The sequence below is a fragment of the Danio rerio genome, chromosome 7 (genome assembly GCF_049306965.1).
Source record: "Danio rerio strain Tuebingen ecotype United States chromosome 7, GRCz12tu, whole genome shotgun sequence".
NCBI lineage: Eukaryota > Metazoa > Chordata > Actinopteri > Cypriniformes > Danionidae > Danio > Danio rerio.
Window position 1 is genome coordinate 68,694,610 of NC_133182.1, and position 5,391 is coordinate 68,700,000.

Here is a 5,391-nt window from a genome sequence, read left to right on the forward strand (position 1 = left end):
AACGAACCAGTTTGTTCAGTTGGCTCACCATGTACGTCAGCAGAGTAAACACATCGTTCAAGAGTTAACCATGGTGCCAGGGTTTGAGTCCGGTGAAGAACGGTTCTAGAAATCGGCAAAAACAGCATCCAAAAACTAAATAAATGAGTAAATAACAGGGTGAGAATGTGGTAAAATCTGAAAACATGGTAAAAATCAAGCAAAGGCTTTTCTTTTTCTGGAATGCTTTTGAAAACTGTCGGTTGGGTTTAGGGAAGGTGGTTGATGGCTGGTCAATCTGTGTTTTCGAAAACACATGGTTGGGTTTAGGGAAGGAAGAGGGTGGGTCAGTCGATTGGTCAGTCAGTCAGTCAACTGCGGATTCTGGTGGATTTACGTAAGAACAACAGGCAGGAATGGCACTCAGGAGGGAAATTTGAGATCAAAAAAGCATACACAGCGCCCTCTGGTGGATTCGTGATAACAAAAACTGCACACAAAAAAACATACCCCCAGGGATATATTTGGCACTTTTCAGAAATGTATAGCGGTACGTTTTCAGAATTAGTCTGGGTTTATTTAAATGCTATGATTTGGAAACCCAGGTTGCTGGAACTTAGAAATTTTTGTTTCATACACATAAATCTATGAAAAGATATGAAGTTAAAACAAAGATTAAAAGTTTTGAAATAATTCTCTATTTAACTGTAAGCTGCTTCAGAGAAATAAGCATTAGTGAATGTGACCAAACCTGCAACTGCCTCCGAGAGCTACGACTGTTTATCATGGATGAAGCACACAATTCAATATTGTGTCACAGAAGGGAACCCTCTGTGCAAGATGCAAAATAAACAAGATGTGGAATTGGATTTTCTTATCAAACACTCAAATATTTATTGTTTGCTTGTCAAGCAGAAAGACTCATGTTTCTGATTCTAAAAACAGTATACATCATATTCTCTCAACGTAGTCCTGCAAGTTCATGTGGTCGATTCGATTGATAGAACCCCTTTAAGGGACGATCACGCTCATTCCAACAACAACAGCCCACCTCCTCTGGCAGGAAGAAAGCTCTTAACCACAAGCTCAGGCTAAGAGAATGCAGCCATTTCAGCCATTTGGAATTAAAGAGCCATGCCTGAAAGTGCTGTTTCATTGTGATCACTTCATGGTGACCTTACATTAAAGCCTTTTACATCATTATTCAATTATGACTGCAATAATCAATCATATACATGGGAGATGTTTTAAATAAAGTGCGGCATTACTTCCAGTTCTGCTTTGTTATTACACTGTCCATCAATAACACTAACATCTGTGAAATTAACCACAATCATTTCCGCTTAACTATTACTCACTTTTTTTTCTTCTTAAGAGGCTTTGGCCACATTCAGATTCTCGTTCTGAGTTTGTGGCAGGCAATTCCATCCTTGCACGGCTCCCCTGCTGCGATGTGGGACAAGTTGGCCCCCACATACAATGCCCCCTGGTGGGGTGAAAGATGGCCGACCCACTTAAGATCATTAATCTCTGCTTTTGCATTTTGATGTTTTTAATCATGCACTGTTCTCTCGCTTTGAAGTACTTTCAAGTTAAGACAAATTCAGGGATTTATTCTCTGGAAAGTTCTGTTCTCTCGAGATCATATTCGTAAGCCACCCTGAGACGGATAGGGATTTGTGTCGAAACTGCTGCTGTGTTGTAACATGCACTGAGTGCCAATCTAAAGGGAATTCAACACCTGCAACCCCCTGAGCATCACAGAAATCTCCGGACAGAGAAGGAGAAATCTATGATCAGAGAAAATGTTATATACAAATACACACCTATTTAAATTTTACTGCATGTAGTCTGGATATTTTTTAGTAATTTGAATACGTTTGGCCACAGTAAAGTTTTCTCTTACATTTGCTTTTGAAAACACTATTGGTTGGGGTTATGGAAGGATTTAGGTCAAAGGTTCTGTATGCAACATAGACTCATTCTGAAAATGTAGCCCTATTTCTAAAGATCGCATATTATGTAGCCAGAGGTATGTATGGCTGCATTTCATCTTTAAAACGAAGCCTACGGGGTGGTGTGACTGCATTGCTTTTGGCACTTATCAGCTGTCCCCACTTCAAGTGGCTTGTCGTGTACGTCTGAGGATTTGAGACGCAAAGCAGAGTTGACTGTGGTGATAGGGGTTTGAGTCTGGTGAGGAATGGTTTCAGAAAGCAAAAAGCAGAAGGCAAAAAGTTAAATAAACAAGTGAATAACAATGTGAGAATGTGGTAAACGTGGTTAAAAAAAAAAAAAAACAGGCTTTTTTTTCTGGATTGCTTTTTCTAAACACTATCAGTTGGTTTTAGGAAAGTGGGTGGGGCTATCGGTTGGTCGGTCGGTCAGTCAACAGTGCCCTCTAGTGGATTTGAGCGAGAAGAGCAGGTGCAAATAGCACTTGTGAGAAATATTTGTGATCTTTAAAAGCATTCACAGTGGCCCCTGGCGGATTCGCAAAAACAAAAACTGCAACAACAAAAAAAATGTAGCTCCTGGGACGTACTTGGCACTCTCTAGAAATGTATATAGAATGTATATTCTCATGGACAAAAAATATAGCCTAAGCAATGCATTTCAGATTTGCACAAATGTAGACACTGCCCTTAAGTGGATTTATTTACAGTTAATTTAGATCTCTAAACAATTAGCTTATTATTATTTATCTTTTATTGATTTAGGCAAATTGCAAATGTTTTGGTGCATGTGTGCAAAGAGTAAGTACAAATTCTGTAGTTTGGATTTGGTTTGCATATGGCTTGTTGATCAAAACTTTTGAGTTAATTCTCGTTTAAAATCTCGCAACTTCTCAATATTTTTTCATTGTATAAGCCATCACATTTAAAACAGTCTGGTCAATTATCAAACATTTGGATCACACTTCTTTTATGGTCTGATTGTTGAATTTAAGTTAAATTGCATCTACATGCCAACTAATTCTCATTAGATTATGAGTAGACTGTTAGGTTGGGGTTGGGGTTGGGGTTAGAGTTAGTGTAAGTTGACATGTACTTGCAAAGTATCTTAGTCAGTTAAATGTCTGTTGAAGGAGCAGTATCAACAGATATTAACTAGGCAGTCTACTACTTAAATTGACCCTCATAACAAAGTGTCACTTTTTTTTTTTTTTTTTTTGAAAATGGAGAACTTCCACAATCCTGTAACCTCATGTATCAACGCTGCGTACGCAGAAATGCTTTAAGTACGCCAGGTTTCACGCTCACATTTGGATTTACTAATGATGAAATGAACCTGAGAATGTGCGTTGGTCCACGCCAACATCATGCTTGGCGTACGTTCATTTCTTGTATGTGTCTGTTTTAATTCCATTGGCAACTCCTAGAGGCAGTTGTGTTAAATTGCACACTACATCTTTGAGCCGTGCAATGGCAGCTGTGTGAGACGGGTTTATCCACATGTCTAGCAGGTATATAAGGTTTCCATACAATGCAGTTAACCAGCCAAGCATTAAATAGCAATTTGAAATGGTCGCCGGTTTTCCAAATGTAATCGGACCAATCGACTGCACGCAAATTGCACGCACATTGATATAAAGATGCCACCTGAAGACGAATTTGTATACGTGAATCAGAAACATTTCCATTCAATAAATGTGCAAATAATATATGATGCACACACTTATTAATGATTACTACTTGTCTTCCTCGTGATGAAGAGTAGCTAAAATGATATGTCTGATATGTAGCTGGGGAAAAAAAGAACGCCTTCATCAGATGCTTGATTCGAACCGAGTTCATGCTTGAACGTGTCAAAACATATTGCCATGCGTTTTACGAGCTACGCCACTCAAGCTGTTGTTAAAGACACTATAAAATTTTATAGCTTTACATCGCACTATTTCTTTTTTAAATCCACTCAGTGCCATGTTCAGACCCAACTGTGTTAACCGCATTAGCTAATCTCTCCCACTCTGTTTTTTTCTTTTGTTATTAATTCCAGAGGACAAACTTGCAAATAACACCATTTTTCTCCAATCTACCTCCGAAAGCAGCACCTCCAAATCCCAATCTGTTTGAAATTTCTCTTTTTGCTTGCTTTTGCCATTGCTTTTTCGTTGGGTTTTGCCAAAGTATAGTAATTAGCATATTCATACGGGGAAGGAGGCAGAGAGGGGTTTTGCACTCGTGCGCTCAGTTTCACGTTCATTTGGATGTACAAAGAGAATATGCGCGTCATACAGCTTTGTGCGTACGCAATGTTTTAGTATGATTTCAACGCAAGTCTTCATACATGAGGCCCCATAACTGCAGCATCATGCATGTGGAAGACTTCCTGATCAATAAGAGCAACAGGATGTCCACCAAGAATATTTTTTCATAGATGTTTTTTTTTTTGTTTTTGTTTATTTGTATTGACATAAGCAAGAGTGCACTTTACTTGTGATACATTCTTACAAAAATAAATGGACTGTATAAATACAATTTTTTTTATATGTGCTATTGACTTCTCTCAACTAATATCAGATTTTTTTAAAACCTTAATTTCCATGGTTGGCTGTCGTGGTGAAACAACTTATCATTTTGACCGGTGTTGCTCACACAATGACAGACACATTATATTTTGGTGGCCTTGGCCAAATTACTGACACATTCAAGAGTTCACACTAAGCTTATGATTTATACTTGATTGGCATGCTGTCCCGGGAGAGAGCCCTGAGCTCAAGGGATCCTTGAGCCCAGGGGTCCCCCCTTTGCAGGGCGAGGGGAGATTGAGCTCAGGTCAAGGCCAAGGCGAACTTCCTGGGAGTAAGACATTATAAAAAAGTTTTAGGCTTATTTTATCTAAGAAATAGAGCACATTTGGATGGTGGAAAGAAACCGGGGAACCCGGGGGAAGCCCATGCGGACACCGGGAGAACATGCAAACTCCGCACAGAAATACCAGATGGCTCAGTTAGGACCCAGAGCAATAGGTATTCTTGCTGTGAGGCAACAGTGCTAGTCACTGGGCCAACGTGCCGCCCATTCTAGATAAAAGGGGAAGAAGGGGATGAGGGAGGTTTCTTCCAGACAAAGACAGTTGTAGAAAGGATATGAGGATATATATACATGACTTGGGATCCTTTGATTGGAGGATCTTGGTTAGCTAATGTGGACCAGCTGGGTCATTCATGAGCACATGCTCCTGTCGAAATTTGTTTAAAATTACACTTCACATAACTAGGTTTTGAAGCATGAATAAAAAATTTTGGGTGAGTAACTACATTTTGCAGATGTGCAATAAAGTTCTAAGTAGCCAGCAAACTGTTTTGACATTTGCACTCCCAGTTTAGAGAATGTTAAGACTGTTTCAAAAAAAATAAAAAAATTACCAAAGCAATTGAGAAAACTGTAAACCAATGTTTCCCAGCCC